This window comes from Tenrec ecaudatus, chromosome 10 (genome assembly GCF_050624435.1).
Source record: "Tenrec ecaudatus isolate mTenEca1 chromosome 10, mTenEca1.hap1, whole genome shotgun sequence".
NCBI lineage: Eukaryota > Metazoa > Chordata > Mammalia > Afrosoricida > Tenrecidae > Tenrec > Tenrec ecaudatus.
The window spans coordinates 41664768-41673325 of NC_134539.1; positions in this window are offsets into that span (position 1 = coordinate 41664768).

The following is an 8558-nucleotide window of genomic DNA, read 5'->3' on the forward strand; positions in this document are numbered from 1 at the left end:
GAGGAGCATCTAAGGCCAGGCAACCATGGATAGAGATTTTACTGTTCCCAGAGTCTCTGGAACAATGTCAGGCAGATCCTCTAATTTGTATATGGAGTTCTAGAACTTGCCAAAAATCTGTTTCTTAGTATCTAATTTAGAGTTCTACCTTCCTTTTCAATACACAAGTGTAATTTCATGGTACATAAATGATTGTTTAAGCAGTTAATATGACTGTGTACCTGTCATATTTTTCCTTTGCTTCACATTTTGTAAACTTGTCATAAAATGGTGAAGTATTATAGAAAATTATTAAACACTCAATTAAACATAAGCTCAAATGCTGAAGGAGTAAAAGCAGCACGTCAAAATCCCCCTCACTCTTGTTTAAATTTAAATAAAATTTTCTAGCCTTCAGAGAAGGATGCTTCAGGATTATCACTAAAAAAAATTCTAACAAATGGATGATAATACATATTCAAAGAGATATCAAAATGTAATATTTTTGTTGAAAAGTTGGCACATGTTAATTGCATTTTTCAATTCCTGGTGTTTGTTTCTCAAGTAGGCTGACCATCTCAGAGCTCCTCTGCTTGAGGCACCCACTCTCAGGGACCATCATCTCCAACACCTAGCTCACACACAAATGACTACAAGTCTTGTTTGTAGAGGTTGCAACCATTATTTAATAGCATGTCATATAAGGCCTATAAGATCCAATGATGCTATTGCTGTCTTCTCATTCAAATGACAGGGCTTCATTTGTGCCATCACTACAGAGTGATGCTTTTTAGCACTGGACTGATTGTTTTCTTGGATCAATATTACTGACAAATGACTAGCTCCATCAAGACCAACCAGTGATAACCCTTAATGTGTCTTATACTTGCCAAGGATTAATTTTAACTCCAAGTACACTAACAAGTCAAGAGAAGTCATGCCCCCCCCCCAAATATATCTGTTGATTGAGTGCCCAGAACAGTGCTAGATTTAGACACACACACACACACACACACACACACACACACACACAGAGTCTGATCTTATATAAGATAATGATAACAGACAACATTTTGAATGAATATTCTAGGCTGAATATTTTATGCACATTATTTCAGTTAGAACTCCCAGTCATGCTGAAAGGTAAGTATTTTCATGCCAACTTTAAAAATAGAAAAAAAGAGATGGGCTGATTTTAAGCAATTTGACTGGAATCCACAAAATAGTTGAGTTTCTAACTTAGCCTTGCCTAATTCCTGTGCCTGTGGTGTTAATTACCTGGCATAATCTTAGGCAGAGCTGGTGGTTCAAACCTCGCCACTCTCCCTGTAAGGATTTAGGACTTCCAAAACCCTCTAGAGGGTGGCTATGAGTCAGAATTTACTTGACGGGGGGGGGGGGGGGGGTTCATCTTAGACAAGATGCACCACTCTTTAGTATTGGTCATATTATTTTGTAGATAAAAAGAAAATGTAGATCCACCTAGGCCCCCATGAAAGCAGCAGTCGGGGAATCGAATGCGCTATTACAATGGGCAAGCTGCAAAAGCAATGTTTAACGTTTTAAAAAGCAAAGTTGTCTCTTCGAAGACGATGGTGCCTCTGACAGAAGCTGCGGTAGGCATGTGGGATTGGGATAGTGAATAAAGACTGAAGAAAATGAATTTATGTCATGAAATCATGTTGTTGGTGAACAATATTGAATATACCCCGGACTGTCAGGAACGGACACATCAGATTTAGAAGTACAGCCAGAATGCTCCTCAGCAGTGAGGATGGCAGGACTCTGTCTCCCCTACTGTGGCCCTCTTATCAACATGGTCTTTCCCACTCAAATCACCGCCATAGAGTGATTCCAACTCGCAGTGCCAACTCACAGGGATCCTGTGGGGCAATGCAGAGCTGACCTGGGGCTGTAGATCTTTAAAGGAGTCTCTCTGGAGCAGCTGGTGGCTTTTAACATCAACCTTGCAGTTAGCCTATCATCCCACCTGGGTTCTTTTTGACTGTGCTCAGCCCTCTTTAAATAGCTAATGATTCCCTATTGTCAACATGAAAGAGTCCAAACTCATTACTAAGGCGTTTAAAATCCTGCACAATCTATTCTCCCCAGCTTGTCTGATGCCGTCTCCTGTGACTCCTACTAATTTATCTTATAATCCAGCCACAGCACTGCAGCACCTCCCCCTTCCTGCTCACCTCCTCTCTGCCCACTCTCTACTCTGCCAGGGAAATCCTATCTCCTCTTCAGACCAATTGAAAGCAGTTGTTCTTCAAAACTCAATTCCACTTTCATTTTCCTTGGGAAAGCTTCCCTGAAGCCTCTGGACATCACAAATGGCTCTATCCATTATGCTCTGCCTGACAATACTTGGACTGTGTGTCTCATTGCATTGTAGTCCTGTCTATGTGTCTGTACCTCCTACTTGAGTGAGAGGTTCTTAATGGCAGACACCATGTTTTATTTACACACACACACACACACACACACACACACACACACACACACACACACACACACACTCTTAGAAAGTACCTGGAAATTTGTTGAATACATGAATGAATAAATGAACAGATAAGTGAAATCAATGAATCAGTAGCTCTGATTATCATATTCCTGTGTCATACCCCCAAGGTCAGGAAGGGTAAATGACAGCATAAATAGTCCTGTATTGATATGCCCCTAGACACATCACTCTGCTAGAGGAACTTAGAATTTATGACCAATGTTTTCTACCTACGATGTGGAAGGATTGCTCTTTGCCATCACATAGGGACAGTGTGTCAGTCTGCTGCGTGTCCCATGGCGGAGCAGTATCCTCCACGAAGTGATTGCCTGTCAGCTAGTGACAGTTTATGGCAGGCTTCACAGCAGGCCGGTTCTCCTCTGCCCAGAGGAAAGTGAATGAAGGAGTCGGGGACGTCTCACGAATTCAGGCTGGGAGTGGAGGATGGGAGAGAAACCTAGGCTTTCCTCTCAAGTCTATAGAATCTGGTCCATTTTCAGCCTGGAGGAGGCAAAGGTTTCAGACACACTCTTTCATTCTACAACAAATCGCCAGCGTGTTCTTGGAGATCGCTTTATTGCCAAGCCCATTAGGACAGGTTGCTTCCCCTCATCACATTTTGGAGAAGTTGAAAGATCAGGGAAATGGCAAAAGGCTGAGACTCTGTGGTTATCTGGGTCCTGTTTTGCCAGAGAGAATTCACTCTCTTTCTTCCCCATTTGCAGCTGTCATGCCACCTCATATCTGGAAAATAAATTCCTTCCGTTTATTGGCACTGAATCTCCATATCTATATCCGATGCTGTGTCAGACTAAGATACTGACTGTGCTTTCAGGGAGAGTGTAGTCATTGGAAACCACTCAGGAGGACTGCGGATTGCACCATGACAGGTGTGACTATAGGCGAGCACGCAAGTCATGGCTAAGTCATGGCTCGGCTCAAGGAAAATCACAGTGGGAGAGGTCGAACTTGAATGGGACTATAAAACAAAAGCAGCGCCCAGACCATTAGGAGTTAAACAGGCTAAAAAGAGTAAAAATCAAAGAGGTTTTCAAGGCAAGTGAAAAATACATATGAAAACACGGAGCAAAATGATGCCTCTTTATCAGTTGCGGTGGCATCAAGGGTGACTGGTGGCAACTGCATGTGGGTCAGAGTAGAAGTGGGCTCTGGAGGGATTAACATGGTGGATTATTTAGAAGTGCATCACCAGGGCTTTCAAGGCACCCTAGTGGGACTTAGACCTCTCCTCTTTCAAACGGCAGTCAGACATATAAATTGAGGCACCCAAGGGGTTTTGATACCTATTCAGGGAATTCTAATAAGGCAAGACCAGCACACAGCTAGAAAGTTGAAAATGGTCAGAGATAAGGCAGAAGAATGAGGTTCGGCTAAGAGAGTGATGGGTTCTGTGAGGAGGTTTAATATTATTATTAAATATATTTAATGTTTTTTAATTTTAAATAAATATTTAATAATATTATTAAGTGTTTAATGCTATTTTAGACCCATAAGGTAGTTTTTTGAAGGCCACATTTCTTATGTACTAGTATGTAAAACAATCTTCCGAGATATACAAGACAGCTAACGTTCATGCGCCTATCTACAGGTGTATAATCAGAAAATTAAAGCAGGTGCAGAACCAAGATAACTTAGTAATCTTTTCTTTACACAGCTGTTTCTTGAGCCTTTTTATTTCAAATGCTTCATGTCATCTATAGCAGTGATGAACATGATTTTAATCATTACTCATGTTAAGGAATATATTTTATATTGTGAAAGAGTATATACATACTGTGTGTGTACTGTCACACACACACTTTCTTGAAATAGTACTAAGTGCCATCTGTGGTAGTTGTCAGTTGTCAATTTGAGAGGATTAAGAGGGAAGGGGTGGAGGTTAGCCTGTCAATCAGGTAGCAGCTTGATGACCTCATGTGGAGGTACCGAGAAGATAAATAGCATTTTGAAGGTGGGACACAGGCTCACTCACTGCAAGACCATTCTGCAGACAAGATGCATGCAGCTACACTAGAGCCTGGAGCTGAAGGAGCCAGGTAGAGACCCCTACCAGAGCTGAGATGCTTCCACTGTCACTGCATCCACAAGACTTTTCACCCACTGGTCTGTGATCTTCCTGAATTCTGTGTCATTGCCTGTGTTTCATGAGTCTGAAGAGGAATTTATAGATTGATATCAGACATATGGGTTAATATCAGAGTTATGGACTAGATCTGGACTGGGCTGGGATGTTTTCTCAATATTCAATTATTCTTGTATACAATGTTCTCTCTTATACACACATGAGTGTCTATGAATTTGTTCTCTAGTCAACCCAGACTAACACACCATCATGTGCTCCTCTTGCTACCAGAACATGTTTCCACTGAAAGGCTCTTTCTTTTCTCAGTAAGAATCGCAAAGCAGGGAGGCAAGCTGACCATGCAAGCAAACACATGTATTGGATAGAGCACCCTCCCAAGGTCCTGAGGCACCACAGGCCACATCTCCTGGAAGAAAGGAAAGAGATATATAGGTAGGAAGAACATTATATTTATTCATGACAAGAAGTGGAGAATTCCAAGAACTGAGCACACATAGAAAGAGTTAGGGCAGTTGGGTGTACGCAATGGATATTCAAAATGGGAATGGTGGCAAAGATTTCTGAGGTGGGCGATCATCACTTATTGTGAGATAATGAGTGTTCATGGGGCTGCTGGTTCCTTACATTTGAGTCTCTGCCTCAGTGTCCTTTGTGGTTGAGTTTAACTTGAGGTCACTGCTATCTGGTCTGTTCCTGGTCCTATGACCTGTCCTAAGATAGTCAAATGCTGACTGCTGAGGAGTATGGGATTGGAAGGAAAGCACATTCTTCTTGCAGTAGAGAAAGGAAACTGAAAACAACCTAATACGCCACAGCTTAAATGTTAACTGATTATAGGGAATGGCAAGTTTGTATGTGTTCGTCAGGGGCAGTTGTTCAAAGTCCTCTGTACTTGAGATATGGGGGTGGAAGAACCCAGCCTCCTTTTTAACATGTATGACTACATTCTCTGATTTTTTTATATATCCTGCATTATTTCATTTTAAGTGATTCTTGTCATGACCTAGTAAATCGATTTCATGACCCACTAATTCTGTACTGTATTCTATGAAATGTATTCAAATATTCTTTTATATGTTTTCTTTCCCACCCTCGATAGGAAGAAAGCCAAGGTCAATTTTGAAAATTAGGACGAATAAAGGCAGGGTGCTGCTCACAAATAGAAGTTTAAATAGTTTCAAACAAAATTTTAGCAAAAAGTCAAAGAGCACTGCTTTCTGTGCCTTGCTTCAAGAGAGGGCAGTTCTGGATAGCGTCTTGGATTTTGGCATAGTGGTCTAAGTGGACAAGACGTTTTCTAGTTTTTTATGCTGGAATTGAGATGGCTCTGAATGAGAGGTCCTCACTTCTGCTTGCATATTGAAAGTACCTGGAGCCCAAACCAGTTGCAGATAACTCGTGACAACCCATGCCTGTGTCCAAGGAGAAAGTCACACTACACGGGTTTCAATGGCTGGTTTTTAAATAAATACATTACTAGGCCTTTTTCTGTGGTCCCTTTGGGTGGACCCCAAACTTCCAACCTTTTAGTTAGCAGGCAACATCCTCTGGGTAGCAGCGGAGCACATACATCATTTGCATCATCCTGAGACTTTCAAGAAGATAATAGATTGTCACTAATCTTTGCTCTCTTTGGAGAAAATACAGAATCAACTCCTTACTTCCTGGTTTCAGAAAGAATGCTGGGTCAAGTCCTATTCCTGCTCCTTTTACCTTTGTGAACCTGAGTGCTTCTCTTATTTACTTGATACTTCAAGGGAGGCGATAGACCGGCCAAACATCACGTGGGAGCTCACAGGAAGGCTGCCCTTCAGGGCTTTAACAAGTCTCGTGACTACCACTGAAAAACACATTAATTTGAGAAGCATTGACTCATTTCAATTAAATCTCAATTCTTCCTATAGTAAAATATCGACAACATGGATTTTTATAAGGGCCAATCGAGATAGCACAAGTAATCCATTTGGAATGCCGCCTGGTTTATTGGTCAGGGCTGTACAACCAAGAAGATAAAAAAGGAAAAACCAAATACTTCTGTGGCATCTTGTTCTCAAATTTTGAAGTTTTAGAATATTTAAATTTTTGAAGCTCTATTACAAAACATTTTGGTGTATGTGTGTGTGTGTGTGTGTGTGTGTGTGAGAAATCTGTCAACATTCTAGCCAATGACTTGAGTCAATTCTACTGGCTTCGGTGAGCACGTGGGGGCCATTGGAGATACCGGAGGGTGAAGTCCATTGCAGTGTGACTAAGCCAATGACACCCGGACAGCATAGCAATTTCTCATGAGGCATGCAAAATGCCTCCTTGCTGCCTGGAGCTGCCTTTTTCGGAGTAATCACCCACACACCCAGATACCTGTGAATAAGCCTGCCCACAGTCCTAGATTCCAGTGAGCAATCTAACAACCTGGGATTACTGAAAGACTTTTCTGTGTTAGGCATCTGGTAGGCTAGAACAACAGCATAATCACCTGTTGTGGTTCTCAATATTGTGGAACCTATCATCTCATTGTCCCATACACATTGGCTTTACTTGTGTTCTGGTGTCTTAGCAAACCAGTTCTGAGGATTACTTTGTTCTGCCCCAGACTTTCATTTCCCCAATTTGAAAGGACAATTTGTGTAGTCTTACTAACTTCAATAGCAAATATACACCCCAATATAATCCTTCCCTCTATATACTATATCTAACAATTTATCAGCCATGTCTAATACAAATCTAGTATGAATTAACCAATTAATTAATCCACTCAGTCATTTGTCCTTTGTTTAACAAATATCGAGCACACACCATTTTTATACATACCAGAGTTCTAGAAAATAGCCTCGGATCTGCTTTGCCAAATTCAGAAATGAAAATCTGATAATTCCTAGTTATAACATCCCTGACATGATGGATTTTAAAAAGATAAATTCTCTGAGGAATGCTATACTCAAGGTCACCCTGGTCACGATAGAAGGAAAGATGTTTTACTGGGTAATTGAACAGGGACTTCATCGGAAGTCATTCGCAGCCTTCCCTGAACGGTCCTGTTTCGCATTCATCTGTAGGTTCACATCCTTGCCCCTTTTCTTCTTCTGCTCTGAGCTCACAGTAAAGTGTTATCCAACGGAGATGGATCTGAATACTCACTTGTCCTTTGACCAATATAGCAGAGTTTTCTAGATGGAAATAATCGGCATTATGAATGTCTATGGTGCATATGATCTAAAAGCACTATATCCTTGATTGTGCTAATTGGTCTCATGTTATGAGGAGAGACCCACTGAGCCTCCTGGGAGGACAAGCAGAAAATTCCCAGAATCCTTATGAGAAGGCCATACCCACACAGAGGCATCATTGGCTATGACTTGATTGACAGACTAGACCCCACCCCTTCACTCAAAATGACAGATTATGTAACTGCCACAATCAGCAAGTGCTTCAAGTTCTCCTCACTTTCAAGCAAGGTTGTGTCATCTGATTATTGTAGGTTGTTATAAACATCTTCCTCCAAGCTTGATAGTGCATTCTTTTTCACATAATCCATTATCTTGAATTATTTTGCTCAGCATACAGATTGAATAACAATGGAGAGAGGATGCAACCCTGATACACGCCTTTCCTGAGTTGAAACCATACCAAATTCCTTTCTTAGCAAACTGCCTCTTGATCCATGTACCAGTTCCACTTGAAGACAATGAAGAATTCTTGAATTCCCGTTCTTCTCAAAGTTATCCATAGTTTATTATGATCCACATAGTTGAATATGTTGGCATAGTCAAAAAAACACAATTGAACTTCTTTCTGATATTCTCTGCTTTGAGCCAAAATCCATCGGACATCAGCAATGATATCCCTTCATCTGACCTTAACCTCTGAGTGCTCCATGTCAATGTATTACTGCAACTGTTGTTAAGTGATATTCAGCAACATTTTAATTGCATGTGATATTAAAGATGTTCTATACTTTGAGCATTCTATTGG